At 39.5% G+C, this 16865-nt stretch overlaps 1 protein-coding gene across 2 annotated transcripts in view; it reads right to left on the bottom strand.

Moving 5' to 3' along the window:
* The window catches only part of sytl5 (synaptotagmin-like 5), a 106394-nt gene extending 94409 nt beyond the window's left edge, over nucleotides 1–11985 (bottom strand). For both annotated transcript variants that reach the window (XM_066686579.1, XM_066686580.1), the window contains exon 1: nucleotides 11867–11985. The gene's annotated coding sequence lies outside the window, so the exon portion shown is untranslated. The remainder of the gene's footprint in view (nucleotides 1–11866) is intronic.
* Nucleotides 11986–16865: the final 4880 nt, after the last annotated feature.

The following is a 16865-nucleotide window of genomic DNA, read 5'->3' as shown; positions in this document are numbered from 1 at the left end:
CTTTTCTCCTGTAAAAGTCATTGTGTGGAAGAGACCGTAGGTCGTACAGACTCCCCACTTGGCGGGTAGATGTAGTTTGTGTTCGTCTCGGAGGGCAACAAAAATTACAGATTGGCCTAATGGTGGCGCTATAGCGAAGTGAAACGCGTTTAGGTTCATCTCCTACACCGTGACGCATAGAGACAAAAATCCTGATTCCTTGGGTCCTGACAAATCAAAAACGGGTTGATCAAAATTTAAATGTTCCCACGTAATTTTCGCGCTAATTTGCATAATTTGCCAAACCTACTTTTGCGAACTAGTCCGGGGATTTTTGTCCAATTCTCTTGAGCTTGGTGCCAAAATTTTCGCAGGAGTGATGGTTAATAATTATCAAAAAAATGTTGAAATTTTGATTCAATATGGCCGCTATATGCAAATGAACCTCATCGGCTTATCGTATGTTTTACTTATAAATTTATAACAATTTCATACTTTACTCAAATGTGTTCAAATTTCATATTCTACTTCAAGATATGATTTTGAGGCAGCATGTTAAAGGAGGAGCCAATATTCATATAGGGAGCGCTGTAAATGCTACAAGTTTATATCTCAGCATCCGCAAGGCAGATCAGACCGCCGTTTGGCATGCTGCTTCTGTGTGCAAGGCTATAAGTGGAAAATTAAGGACAATTCGATTCGGGCAAAATTGTGATCGCCATCGGCCAATCAGATGTCAGCAGATGTTTGACAACCTTAAAAAGGTCCAATCATCATGGGATTTGAATGGTATGTCCTTGGTGGCACTTCGTAAGTGCATAAAAAGTTTCGTAACGATAACCACTAGGGGGCGCTATATCAAGAAAATATGATATATCTCAGAGAAAATTAAGCATATCGACATGCAGTTTACTTTTCTGTATACTCTGCAGAGGGCCTCACAACTTTGTAGTTGCAAGTGTTTTTAAAAAAATGCATCGTATTTTCTCAATCACCAGTTGTTTAAAATTGAATCTTTCCGAACTAGTCCGTGGAATTTCGTTCTATTCCCAAACAATTGCCTTGTTAGAATCTTTGTTAGAGTCTGTACATCAATAATTATCAAAAAAAGTTAAACATTTGGACAAACTGTTGTTGTAATAAACCAATTAATCGAAATGTGTGGAGCTTTGAACATTCTTTCAGCTGTCACTCAAACAAATTAAGCCCAATAAAGACCAAATTTGACAAACCTATGTATGGCCTTACTATGAAGAAGCATGTACAATATGACTCCAATCCACCAAAAGGGGGCGCTACAATTGGACAATAACTGATTAAAATTGGCTTTTTTGTGTTATAGCGCCATCTAGGATTGAAGTGGCACCACAATTTAATAATGTCATCTGATCCCCTTACTGATCAAGCATGTGCAGTTTTGAAATTTTTGGGGAAAGCATTTTTGAGTTCTAGGTGCATTTGTGATTTCTAGAATTCATGCTGGATCTCTATTATTGGGAGGGGCCTGTAAGCCACATAGTGATGAAAGTTCATTTTATTGATAATTATTATAGGTCAGGTCTTTAGGATTCCGCTGATACCACATATGTCCATGTTAGGAAAATATCCATAGAGTAGTACTCCCTTAAATAGTTCTGTAGGTGCATTTATAACTGCTTAGTAACACTATGCTACAGTAGTAAATTCTTTCACCACCAGATAGAACTACAAAACTAAATATTGTTTTGTTGATCTATAAGGAGGTTAAGATCCTTTTCACCTGCACACGTCAATGGTCATACCATATGAATATGAATATTTATCATAATTAAAAATTATAAAGTCACCTATACCTCTTCAAGTTGCCATTTACCCTCACTCAGTACATCAGATTAAAACAAAACCTAACAAAAGGTATTTCCTGATTAGTTATAATCATCAAATTTAAAGAAATAAACACTTAAGATATATCAGTCTGTGTGTAATAAATGAGTATATTCTATAAGTTTACCTCTTTGAATGGAATTACTGAAATAAACTTTTTCATGATAATCTAATTTTATGATCAGCACCTGTAATATATAAGTTTATAGTATATAATGTATATAGTAATATATAATAATTTAAAGCACTGCTCACAAATTACATACATCACACAAAGGCCCTCTGACATCACACACATCATACAGGAACAAACACACCTCAGAGACTGTAGAACGCATGTCACAAACACAAGCACCTATTACAAATAATCTGACACTGCACATACCTACTTGGCTCAATGTCTAACAATTTTGCCATAGCCACAAATGTCAATACATCCTCTCCAGATTAATTCATAGTACAGGAGTTGTCAGATTTAACTTCACTGCCATATTAAGCCAGTTAGTGCTTGAACCTGCAAATAGCCGCTAGTTATATATTATAATCATACACAAGATAAGATGTAAAATATCCTAAGCCAATTCATTAGAGCGTCACATAGGGCCCACCCCACTTTCTTCCTATCAGCAGCAGCATAACTTCTATTTTTCCAATCCTACAGCAACACCCTAAGGTTGCTGTGGTCGTTTATGATCCGATCAGCAACCAGCTACCCTTAAACTCGATGGTTACTCATTGAGCATGAGTACATCATATGAGTACCAAAACCACACACTGTATCACTAGCTCTTCACAGGGGTCATTAGGTAGGCACCTCCCCTTGTCTGTATTTCACTGAATTAAGCCCATAATACCTCCAGAAGGCTTAACAGTGAAGTCTGGTGTCCCAGACCCACCCCCCTCCAAGCTAGATTTACAGTCCTACCTTACCCTTAAGTATCAACAACCGTAAATCCATACTGGCCGCCTTGGTAACTAAGGCTGTACCTAGCCCCATTGGCACCGTTAATTCATGCTTAGTGCCACCAGTTCCATGTGATCATTACATGCTACACCACCAAGCACCACATCAGCACCTCCTCAATACATTTCACCAACTAGTCTGTGCTCTCCTTATCCACAACCACTGACTTGACCTTTCAGCTGTTTCTGGTAACTCCTTTACAGCTGCCCTTAGTTTCCAGCCCCTGATGCTGAACTACACAAGATTATTGTAACGCACTGTCAGACTGTTCCAGCAAAAACAAAGTACACTTCAGCTAGTTCAGAATACTGAAGCCAGGGTCCTTACCAAAACCAGAAAATTTGATCACATCAGACAAGTTTTATCAGTGTTGCACTGGCTTCCAAATTTCATACAGATTATACATTTTTTTTATTGACATAAAAAGTCCTTCATGATCTTGCCCATGAGTACCTGCAATAAATTTTTGCCTATTATAAATCCACCACATTCACTTAGATTACAGGAAGCTGGCTTTGTTCTAACTCCAAGAATTCAGTAGACTTCGGCTGGAGGGGAAGAGCTTTTTTTTATATAAACACTGCAACTCTGGAATAATCTTCCAGTTAATGTTCAAGACTCAGACACAGTCTCAAGTCTTTATGTCTATGCTGAACATGTACATGTTTGGTGTAGCTTTTAGTAAATAGTCTTACAATTTATGGTAAACTGTGATGCAGGTGCTGTTGTCCCACGACTCACACACGATCATTTAGGTTTATTGATGGTGGAGCTGGGAGATGCCAGTGTTTCAGGGTGCCCTTGTGTCTGTGATAATTAATTATTGCTATTTTTTTTATTAATGATTAATTATTTAAGTCATTTTGCTAAGCTTCATGTTTGGGAGCCATTAAATAATAAGTAGTGTCTTTACCTGTCCAATTTTAACTTGGACAAGTAGGTCATCATGTTGGGTGACTTTACATATAATATAGCAGAATTAGCTAGAATTAATTATTGTTAATTAATTATTATGCTCACTGACCCGCTGTAGGTTCTTGGCTCTGAAATTTAATCTAATTCCGCACAACTGGTTTATTAAATGTAATATCAAATATTGAATGTTGAATATACATTCATATAATGAAATGGATTACAGTGATAAATGAGGGAGCAGGGAGATTAATATATGAGGGAATTTCTCTATGATAATTACCCTAAATTCTAAAAAAAAAGCTATAATTTATCCCAGCAAGGCATCTCCTGAGCTATGAAAGAAATGAAACAATGTGACTTTACATATCCCTGGAGAGGAGTGGAGATGGCTTGCAGGACATCACAAATGTGCTGGCCTTTCTTCTTGCAGACACAGGCCTTGTAGCATTGCACCTCTTCTTCCATTTGGCTTTTGGTCAAAGACACTGCCTTGGACACGGCAACCACTCCATCGGAGCTGGTGTCATTCTGAGGGGCATGTGGAATTGTACTTCCTTGCTGATCTTCCTCCTTGTGAGAACCATGTCCATGCATGTCTCTCTTGGGCCTTTGCTCAGAGACACCACCTCAGAAGGTGATCATTCTGAGGGAGCATGTGGCCACTTTCTTCATCACTGATCCTGAAGCTCTTGTCTTTGAGAGTCAGAGGTTTGAGGTCTCTTTCTTGCTCTGGGTGTGGCATTAAGCTTTGCTGGAGTTAAACTATAGCTTTTCATCTTTTTTCTACTAGAAATAAAAATAAAACTTCAGGGTCAAATTTCTGAGCTCTCTTAGCTGAGCGTCTGGGCTGGAAGCAGAAGTTTCTCCTTCATCCAACCACTCCTGTTTCTCTTCTCCCTCTCTACATTTTCTTTCTATGTTCTGGGTTTGGTTTGGTCTGCCTAGACCCTGCTAGAAGAGCCTAAGCCTGTTTTAGGAGAGAGCCATAAGAGAGATCTGAAGAGCTTCTGAAGACAGCTGAAGAGCTTTCTCAGAAAGTTCTGAGCTGAAGAGAAGGGCCTCTGCTGAATAAGTCTCTAACTTTGAATTCAAATTCTGCACCCCTGGTTTTAAAGCCAGATTTTAGGAAACCCTCCATGAAGGCCTGATTGGTCCTCAGGGATTGAGGACTGGGGCATCTTCCGCCTCTGACTGGATGCCTCCTGTAGACCAGAACCTCCATTGGTAATGGCATCACATTAAATTCATGACACTTGATAAGACAAATACTTAAGGACGATTCCAGTTGAATGAATATCCAAAAATTCTGAATCATTCTTTTGCAATATAAAAGATTAAGTATTAACACAAAATAATTACATTCAGACAAAATCATCATTCTTAACCAAATAACACATAGAGTAAGTGACAACCTTGGTTCCTACACAAGTTCATATAAACACGTGAATTAATTCCATCCGTTTTGATTGTCTAAATCAAATTAATTTCACACAGTTGTACCCATATGCACTTCAAACCGGTTTAACTCAATGGTTTGAGAAGTTCTTGATTCAGCAGTTTTACACAGAGCATAAACTGATCCTAAACCCCATAAACTCAGCCATCACCAAAGATTCCTCTCTTGACCCTATGAGACCTTGGGTCATAAACCGTTGTGGAGGGGTCTATAGGGTCAGTTTTTGTGACCCTCTGGCACCAATTTGGGGCCAGTGCTTGCTGGAAGTGTTATCTCAAATTCCACTCTGTGCTCGGGGTGAAGAGAGTGACTGGGAGTGAAGAGTGGTCACTGAAATTTCCACAGAAATTTTTTGGGACTTTTATGTCCCAAAAAGTCAAATTTCTTTTATTAGGAATTAATGCACATTCATCATACTGTACTATAGCAGTATAACGGTAATACAGTGGAACCTCTACCAACGAAGTTAATCTGTTCGTAAGTGGAAAAGTCAATTTTCCCCATTTAAAATAATGGGAAAGCAATTAATGTTTTCCAGCCCACCCCGAAAGTCACCCGTTATTCACTGATATATATGTTCACAAAACTCTCAAATTAGTTAAAAAAAAAAAAATACATATAGCGTTACTAAAAATGAAAAAGAAATACAGTGGTAACTTTTTTATAACAGTAATAAAAAAGAAATAAAGTTATAAGTGTTTACATATTGCTACCTTGAAGACGTGAAGATTGGCTGGAGGAGGAACACAGGCACTGGCTGTATGACGGGAAGTGGGTGGTGGGTGGAATAACATAGAATAGGCGGGTGAATGTGGGGAGACAAAGCGTAGATACGGCTTAACTTAGCACAAATTTCTATGTCTGCTATTTACACTATTGCTAAATTGCTAAAACTACAATTTGCTAATCTTAAAAGCTCACTCAAGTCTGGGCGCGCTGAGAGACTCGCCTATTGGGGTCAGTGACCATTTCCAGCCGCCGGCTCAGCGGAGGCTTGGGTTCGTTTCTGGAGTCATGGTTCGTTGGTGGAGGCAAAAAATATTCAAATGCCCGGTTCGTATCTTGGAAAGTTCGTTAATATAGGCATTTGTTAGTAGAGGTTCCACTGTACTGTATACTGTACTTCAAATTATGGACGGTACCTCAAAATTAGGGTGGTATTTCAAAATTAGAGAGGGAAAGTTCCTGAACAAACTTTGAATTTGGCTTGTCACATATTTCTAGCATCGTTGCAACATTAGTTTATATGCTGCTTAATAGCTATGTTAAATTTTTATGGAAAAATATATCCAATACTTCCTTTAAATACCACAAGCTTAAAAAGACTGCCAGCTTAAAAAGACTACATTAAATTCCATCCCTACAAAAATTCCATTTTATTTAGACTTTAACCTCAAATAAATGACCATTAAAAACTTTTTAAAAATTACCATTATTTTGACACCTTTAAAAAAATGGTAATTTAAATTAGACTTCCACTTTAAATAAATGACCACTTCAAATAATCCTTAAAACCTTAAAAAGACATATTGAAAACCACCTTAAAAAAATCTACCATTTTTTTTTAGACTTCTACCTAGAGTAAATGACTTCATAGAAATGGACATATTAAAAATACCACATTAAAATATCTCCCATTACATTTTGACAGCCAAATAAAAAAATTCCACCTTAAAATAATCAGCCATTTTATTTAGGCTTCCAAATTTTAAAATGACCACTTCACCAAAACGGACATATGCCAGGCTTTGGTGCACAGCATACAGAAGGCATCGTCTGTAGCTATGAATAACATGGCAACTTTGTTTAAACTCTCTATGTTAGAGAAAACTGCAGCCTTGTGCAAGGACCTGGATGAAATTTTTTTTACTTTCATCGACATACTGAGATAGATTTTTTTCTGTGATTGTTACTTTGTTGGTTTTGTGGACATTATGCAGTAGTAGGGGAGTTTCATAGGTCCCCACCAATGTCAAGTGCAAATCTATACCCTTGGCACAGACCTTTACTAAAGACCTCCATTTCCTATACAGACACCAAGGCTGTATCTACCTAAAGAATTTAATTAAAAACTATATTATAATCTCTTTGACAAGAAAAAGATGGGTTTCTTTCTCAAGCTTCAAGGAAAATTTTCATTGACATTGGTACCTTTGGCTCATTTATCCATTGGCTGTAATCGCTTATCCTGTTCAGAGTCATGGTGGGTCCAGAGCCTACCCAGAATCATTGGGCGTATAATAGCTCTTGAATTGAACTCGTGAAATTTCAAGAACACGTTTTCACTGTTATAATTCAAGGTTAATAAATTCAGATTTAAAAAAATCAAGTTTAAAATAATTCAAACAATATATTTCGAAGTTGCTCAAATTCGATAGGACAAATTCAGATGCCAAAATACGAGTGAAAAAATTCAGGAGTACATATCCGGGATACAAAGGTTAAGCAATCGATTCATTTGGATTTTCTGTTTCACCTTAAATGATGCATTAGTTGCATTTTGTCGCCGCTAGATGGCCAAATACGAACACAACTTCCATACCCTGGAAAAACTACATGTTTAGCTTCCTTCCACGGATATTATCTCAAAAATCTGAAAGGCTCACAGAATTATATTCAGATGCATAACTGAGAAGCAAAATATTCAGAGGTGGAAATCTGAAGACTTAAATTCAAAAGCAACAAAATTCAGATGCATAATTTCAGTGCAAAAAAAATTCAGTGCTACAAATTCAGGTGGTAATATTTCAAAGTCTGATGAGACAGATTTGCTCCCATTCCACCACATTAAGGCTTACAAGTGGGATTCCTTTTAAGTTTTATCCCTGGGGAGAATATATCTTATATCTTAAAAGATTAAGATATATTTAAAATAAATCCTTAAAAAGCAATATACTTAATACAAACCACAGGGTTTTGCACTTAACTTGCAAAAATGTTATCTTTATAGGAAAACAATAATGCTGGTATGTATAGCTAGTCAGAAACCAATATTCACAGATTTCTTTCCAAAAAGAGGCATATGTACTTTATGTGGCTTAAGGTATGAACACTTGATGTTTACAATGATGCCACCTGTACTAAAAGAGCCTTTTTTATGAGGGTGAACTTGTGGATGGTACATATAGGTATCTGTCCTCAATTTAAAAGAATCACTTGGAGATGTTTCCACCAAACCAGAGGAAGGGTGGTGAGTGCCATTAAGTAGTGCTTCAGCTCTGTCTCCACGGCAAGCTGAAATGACAACTCTGGAGACATATGACTATACTCTTGAAATAGTGGCCAAGTAACCTCTTTGGCTTTTCAGGAGAGGCTGTGAACTTTGGTTTTCTTCTTTGGTAACATTCAGTAAATGAGACACATGGTCTGCCCCAAAACCTAGTGAACTGCCTCGGTAGGCACAGAGTGCATACATAGCTGTTTAAGTAGACAGCATTCCAATGGTCGTCTGTCCTCATAAGACAGATTATGGAGACACTGTATTTAGAGAGCGATTGTGTCACGGCTTGTTCCTGCCTACAGCATGCAACTGTAACAGCAATAATCAGAAAATTGTTAGATCCACAAATGCACTGTAAATGGTTTACTATGATGCTGAATGGGATGGAAAAATATGATGAGGTATAACATAGAGAGAAATGTGGAGCGAGGAGAGAGAGAGGGAGAGAAGCGAGGAAAGATGGTGATCAGGTCTGTTTTAGCTCGCCATTAACCAGTAGCTAGAGTAACAGTGTAACTGAATTCACACATCAGGTAAAAGTGGCCCATGTCGGATCTGTTTTGCGACACGTGCACAAATCGCACTGAATCTGACGTTTTAAAATCAGATTTGTGCCACTTTCATATGTCGTATTGAGATCCGATCCATATCCGATCTGTGGCAATGCAACTCTGTCTGAATGGCCAGATTGGAATTCATGTGACTTTTACGTCACTCCGGTCACTGAAAATGATATCCAGACAATGGTCCAAAGCATTTTTCATTTTAGTCTGAGGTCTTTAGGAGATGGAAATGGTCAAGTAAAAGCATTTTTCCATCCATCCATCCATTATCTGTAACCGCTTATCCAATTTAGGGTCGCGGGGGTCCAGAGCCTACCTGGAATCATCGGGCGCAAGGCGGGAATACACCCTGGAGGGGACGCCAGTCCTTCACAGGGCAACACAGACACACACACTTTCGAGTCGCCAATCCACCTGCAACGTGTGTTTTTGGACTGTGGGAGGAAACCGGAGCACCCGGAGGAAACACACGCGGACACGGGGACACGGGGAGAACACACCAACTCCTCACAGACAGTCACCCGGAGCTGGAATCGAACCCACAACCTCCAGGCCCCTGGAGCTGTGTGACTGCGACACTACCTGCTGCGCCACCGTGCCGCCCTTAAAAGCATTTTTGTTTTGGAAAACGAAAAACATGTGAAACTCCTAAATCCAGGTTCCTGTCCTTCATTTATGAGAAAAATATTCATGGTGATTTGTATAAAGGGTTCTTTATAAAAAAAAATACAGGATAAGAGCTTATTTTTTAGCAGTTTTATATTGCTTTTTTACAGAATAAAGTTGCATGAATATAGATCATGGAGATATTAAACTCATTATGTCAGCACTTATCTGCTTCTCTTTGGAGACCTCGTGTTTGTGAGAAACCTGGGAAATTTGTGCTTGGAGTGAAAGAAATATCTGTTCATGTTTAAATATTCTCTACAGTCTTTTAATAATACATTGATTTTAACATAGAGCTCATATGGAATATGGGAGGTTTTGTGATACAGCACTGCACATTCCGGTCCTTCATTTGTATCAAAGTGCTTTGTATGAAACAGATGGACATTTTCTTCTGGTCAGCGTCTGAAGCATCGTCCTTTGAGCATGCAGGTCAGTTTAGGAGTGTGATCTGTTCAGACTGATGTCAGATATAGATGACATTATATAGACAGTGTGAGGAGCAGAACAAAAGAATAAAATCTGCTCACAAAATTTTTACCTGCTGCGTGAACATAGCCTTAGTAGGCAGCATAATGAGGTCTCTAAGAATTGGGACAGCCGTGTCAGGAGCGCGCACACTGTGACATAAAATGCTTTCTAGTGAATATTATAGTGAACGTTTAGGAATTGGTTATTTGATTTCTTAATTAGTTCTAAATGTGCCTTACTCTACAATAAATAAATTATAATACAATAAATAAAAGTCCCTCAGTGTTTCTTCTTGATATTTTCTAAAACCACTTAGAAAAATAATGCTATTTACAGTCACCATCCAATGCATAGTTTAGGTACTCAGCCCTTTAAAATATATCTGGTCTGCTGTTGGACATGACTGCTTACAAGTATTACCAGTAGATTGACCAGAGGAGGATGGGTCACCCCTTCTGAGCCTTGGTTCCTCCCAAGGTTTCTTCCTCAGCTGGGGGAGTTTTTCCTTGCCACTGTCGCCCCTGGCTTGCTCACTTGAGGGTTTTACATTTGTTTTTACATTTCATGTCAAATCTTTGTCTTACTGGAATTCTGTGAAGCTGCTTTGTGACAACATCAGTTGTGAAAAGCGCTATATAAATAAATTTGATTTGATTTGATTACTCTTTATACCTATGTAACAGACGTTAATATTCTATAACCACTTAATATTGTTCAGGGTCATGGTGAGTTTGGATCCTACCCAGAATCATTGGGTGCAAGGCAGGATAACGCACACTCACACACACCTGTGTATATGTTTTGAATACCCATCCTACCAGTATTTGATTTTGGATTGTGGGAGGAAATTATTGCACCTGGAGGAAACCCTCACAGATGCTAGGAAAACACTACATTCTTCACAGGTAGTGAGTGAAATGAGGCTCCAGAACCCTGCAGCTGTGTGACAGCATCACTACATTTTGCGCCAGCAGATCATTAATTGGTTGAGAAAGTGTATCTTAATTTTTACTATAAAATTATGTGCAACATGAGATTAACAGTAACATGAATTTGAACAACATGGTAGATCACAGACCACAGAAAACACCTTCTTGGTTGTCTATAGATCTGTGTCTGTGTACACTGTAAACCATAAACTACAACCCAATTATATAAGACTATCCTAATGACATTATAGCTGACCACAGTCATACAATAAGTAAGTTCAGTAGCAGACTATTCCAAACTGCAATAAACAAACAAACAAAAACAACTATATGTTGCATTATGTTGTTCTGTCCTTAATTAATTTAAATGCTCCCTTAAAACATTGTGTTCACAAAAAACTTATGTTCTACATAAGACACGCTGCTCCAGAAAGAAAAGTACAGGGGGCTTTATGAACTTTTACCGAAAGTGTCGACAATTTAAAAAGAAACAGGGACTGCTGCATTGCACCTTCCCAAGGCTTGATATTTTGTGAAGGCACTCGTACATATTGGTGAGGGAAGAGCAGGAAAAACAGTTTCATGAGCTTTGGCCTCGTTTCTTCATTTCTTCATACTCGTCCAATGAATTTAGTACCCTCGCAAAACCAATGAATATACTGTCCGAAGAAACGCATTCAACCGCAAAATATCGAAAATAAGGCAACCCGATTGCCTTGCATTTTCGCCTATTTTCCTCAGCGTCGCCGTTGTCCCTCAAGCGAGGATACATTCGTCTTGGAGAGCAGGCAACCACAGAGATAGTTTAAAGCGCTAAAACGTAAAGAAAGAGACTCCTACCTCCACTAGTCCTTTACGTCGTTATATGTGGAGATAGCCCCAAAAGGCTTTCTATGACGAAGCATTGTCCTGTTTACGCTTGCCTGAACACCGTTGGCTAAAGCAAGCAACTCAACCACACGAGAGGCTCGAAGTGTGGGCGGGGGCACGGCAGATGAAGGTGTGGTCTCTATTATATGGAGGCGTGGATTTGCCATCCGCAGAACATAAGTGGCGTTTTTTTTCATGAGGACGAAACCTTTATACAGGAAAAGAATATCTGATAAAAAAAATATAGCCGCAAGCAGAAATTTGGGATCCAAGCAAAGTGTTTGTTGGAAGACGGTGCGTCAGCTTATGACCTTTCCTGACAGAAGCCACACTTTGGAGTAGTATTTGTAATGTTTTTAAAGTGGTCCTTGGTGTTCTGCTGTGCCTTTGGAGATGGAGGGGTAGTGGATGAGTGGTTGAATTTGTGGTTTGTAGGCAGGTGAAAATGGGGTTGGGTTACAGAGACAGCACAGAGCACAGACCTCACTCTGGAGTTTCACCCTGGATTTTCACAAAATATTCAGGACGCCTAGAAAGCAGATGCGATTTGGGTTGTGGATCATTTTCAGCACTGTAGTGACACTGACATTGGGGTGATATGTCAGTGTGTATTATGCTCTTATTAGTGGATAAGATAACTGTCCACAATGTTAGACACACCTACCTTGATAGTTCACCTTATAGATGTAAAGACAGAGACAGTAGCTCATCTGTTGCATCACAATTTGTGTTGATTGTCCTCTAGTTCTTCATCAGTGGACACAGGACACTGTTGGCTGGAGGTCTATTCTCAGTCCAGCAGTGATGCTGAGAGGTTTAAAACTCCAACACATGAATGATACCTGCAGTGTGGGCATCCTGATCATTGAAGAACAGGGTGAAAGGAGCAATTAAAGTATGCAGAGCAAGAGGAGAACTCCTCTCTGTAATTGTAGAAGTAAATTTTGCTCACGACCAAGTAACATCTCTGTAAATTTTTCCATCTCTACTTTCAAATAAAACATCCTTATTCTCTTAACACAGGCATGACTCCTTCTAATTTATTCTCAACAACCTCAACAAAGACTTTAATCTAACAGTTGTCATGTCATGTTCACTGGCTGGGTGGCACGGTGGTGCAGCAGGTAGTGTCGCAGTCACACAGCTCCAGGGTTCTGGGGTTGTGGGTTCATGTTCTGCTCTGGGTGACTGTATGCGAGGAGCTTGGTGTGTATTCCTCATGTCTGTGTTTATTTCCTCCGGGTGCCCTGATTTCCTCCCATGGTCCAAAAACACAGGTTGGTAGGTAGATTGGTGACTCAAAACTGTCTGTAAGTGTGAGTGAATGTGGTTGTCGCCCTGTGAAGGAGTGGCACCCCCTCCAAAAACGAGAAAACATACAGATGCCAATCACGAGAATACTCAGAGTAATACACCTGTACATGGAAGAGGAAAATTTAGAAAGAGAGAAACAAATCAAGAATTGATATATGTGAAGAAGAAATGTTTAGTATGCTATAAGGAAAAAAAAAAGGTCAGTCCTTCAGTTAAGTGTCCTACAACACCATTTAATAACAGAAGTGCTGGATTTCATTGACCTGCTTATATAGATACCTAGGTGTATTTATTGGTTATCTGTAATTCTTAATTACAGTTCTATAATCATTTAATGTAAAACATGCAAATTCCATGTAAAAATGCAAAAAAAAAACAAGTGTTTACACAGTATTTATTGAAACAGATGACAAAACAGAGATAGACAGACTAGAATGATTAGACAGAATACCTCGACAGAAGCAGACCTAGACAGAGACTTGAACAGAGAGATCGTACGGGAAGAGTTAAACAAGGACCTGGAGAAGGAGAGCAAAACAGAGAACTGAACAAGGAGAGCTAAACAGAGAACTGAACAAGGAGAGCTAAACAGAGAACTGAACAGATACAAAGAGAGCTAGACTGAGAACTGAACAGATACAAAGAGAGCTAGACTGAGAACTGAACAGATACAAAGAGAGCTAGACTGAGAACTGAACAGATACAAAGAGAGCTAGACTGAGAACTGAACAGATACATAGAGAGCTAGACTGAATCAATATACAAACAAACTTGAGACAAGGGAAGCGAAAGGAACAAGGCAAGGGAATGAGCGACAGACAATGGTAAAAACAAAGGTGGAAATGCCGAGACAAACAGACTGGATAACAACATGACTTAGGAAAAGGAACAGAGGAAACGACATGACCTGGGAATAGGAACGAGAACATGGCACGACAGAGACAAACAGACCGGACTGAGCGACATAAAGCAACACAACAAGACTTTGCAAAGGAAACAACAAGACTGGGAATTGGAACAAATGACCGACAAGAGGAAGTGAGACAAGGGGACTTAAATACATAACAGAGACAAGACACACCTGAAACAGATAACGAGGAGGACGGACAAGGAGGAGGAACAAAGGCGGGACATGGGCAGAGACATGGACAATAACAAACAGAGCCATGTGGTAAGAGAGCACATGGTGGGGAAAACAGACACGACAGGACAAGGGCGTGACAGATGCCCCCTCCTGAACGCGCAACTCCCGGGGCGCGTACACCTAGACCCCCCAGGAGCTGGAGCAGGAGAGAGCATGGAAAACAAGACAGACTAAGACAAGACAAGGAACCATCAGGAGACAGGACTCAGGACAAGACAGGAGACTGACAAAGGGGGGCTGGGACAGGAGCAGCCGAGGAAGCTGCCTTCGCTGGGACAGGAGTGGCCGAGGAAGCCGCCTTCGCTGGGACGTTGGGATGTGCAAAAATGGACCGTATGGTGTGAAGGTATAGAGTGAAGCAGATACTGGGAATGGAGGGCAGATAACTTGTCTCAGGGCAGGTGAGCAGGAGCCACTGGCAGCCAGTCTTCCATCAGTGTCACCTGGACAGGAGGGCAGTCATTACCTGGAAGGGAGTAGAGAGGTGGCATTAGTTCAGTTTGTATATATATGGATTATAGAGCATATGAATATTGTCAGAGTGTGGCAAGCGACTCTAATTACATTATAAGCACATGTAATTACAACAGCCAAACTAAAAGGAGAGAACCAGCAGGTGACACAGACCAGAACATTAACTGGAAACTTATTAGTCCTGTGACCTAAGCAGACATGATAGTTTGTAATAGGAAAAAGTTCTTGAAAGTATTCAGGGGCAAGACGCTGAAAGGCTTTATATGTCAATAAAACAATTTACTAATCAATATGAAATTAATTTGATTCATGAAAATAAAGTTTTCTGGTTTTTATTGCTTTTGTTTTGTTGCTTACCCAGGTGCTACAAAGAAATCTGACAGTTTACTTCTTGCAGCTTTTGGACACAGAAGGAGAAAAAAAAATTAAACAGTAATTTTCTTAGTTAATCTAAATTTATTGTTTGCAAATATTGTTGCAAATATTCATTCATTTTTAACCTGAGGCCTGCAACACGTTCCAAAATATTTGGGACAGGGGCAACAAAAGACTGGGAAAGTTGAGGAATGCTCAAAAAACACCTGTTTGGAACATTCCACAGGTGAACAGGTTAACTGGAAACAGGTGACTATCATGATCGGGTATAAAAGGAGCACCCCCGAAAGGCTCAGTGGTACATAAGCAAGGATGGGGCGAGGTTCACCACTTTGTGAACAACTGTGTGAGCAAATCGTTCAACAGTTTAACCCTTTGGGGTCTAAGGATATTTTCTCAATTTTCTGGAATTTGTCTTTAAAGTACTTGTATTATAATATATTGCCCACGTTTTATATCAAAATATTCAGAACCATCTCAGCTCTCTCGTTAACAGAGGCCCATGTGACCTAGAGCATTTTATGAAGAGATAATCTGTCTCTAACCCTGAAAAACTTAAATCCGATTTTAGAAAATCTTTATATTTCTTGTGAAAACATCCCTTTATTCGTGTGGATGAATTGTTTTGGTGATTGAAATCAGAGTCTTAAAAACAAGAGAATCCACCAGTTAGACATGGCGAGAGGCAGAGGAGGCATGTCTCAAGCTTATTCATAGGCCCATAACTCGAGATACAGTATCGAATACAACTGCAATAACATACAATCGAAAGAGCAGTTTCTGCACATTCACAGAGTGTTTGAACTGTATTTCTGCGCTGTGCTATCGCTAAGATATTAATAGAAACATTGCGAATGGTCGTTGACACGCCGGCACATTCTTCGACACCAGAGGGTTAACAACAACATTTCTTAACATACAATTTAAGGATTTCATCATCTATAGTCTATAATATCATCAAAAGATTCACTGAATCTGGAGAGATCTCTGCAAGTAAGTGGCAAGGCTGAAAACCAACACTGAATGCTCATGACCTTCGATCCCTCAGGCGGCACTGCATTAAAAGTGACGTCATTATGTAACAAAAATTAACACATGGGCTCAGGAACACTTCAGAAAACCATTGTCAGTGAACATAGTTTCGTACCTCCATCTACAAGTGCAAGTTAAAACTCTACCATGCAAAGCGAAAGCCATATATCAACAGCACTCAAAAACACCGCCGGCTTCTCTGGGCCCAAGCTCATCTGAGATGGACTGACGCAAAGTGGACAAGTGCCCTGTGGTCTGACGAGTCCACATTTCAAATTGTTTTTGGAAATCAGGGACATTGTGTCCTAACTTACACATCTGTAAAGGCACCATTAATGCTGAAAGGCACATACAGGTTTTGGAGCAACATATGCTGCCATCCAAGCAATGTCTTTTTCTAGACAATAGACAGGCCTATATGCAGTCCCGACCTGTCTCCCATTGAAAATGTGTGCCACATTACGAAGCGGAAAATACGACAACAGAGAACCTGGACCTGTTGAGCAACTGAAGTTGTACATCAGGCAAGAATGGGAAAGAATTCCACATACAAAGCTTCAACAATTAGTGTCCTCAGTTCCCAAAAAATTTATTAAGTGTTGTTAAAAGGAAGGGTGATGTAACACAGTG

Source organism: Hoplias malabaricus, chromosome 12 (assembly GCF_029633855.1).
Source record: "Hoplias malabaricus isolate fHopMal1 chromosome 12, fHopMal1.hap1, whole genome shotgun sequence".
NCBI lineage: Eukaryota > Metazoa > Chordata > Actinopteri > Characiformes > Erythrinidae > Hoplias > Hoplias malabaricus.
This window is presented reverse-complemented; position numbering and strand designations above follow the sequence as displayed.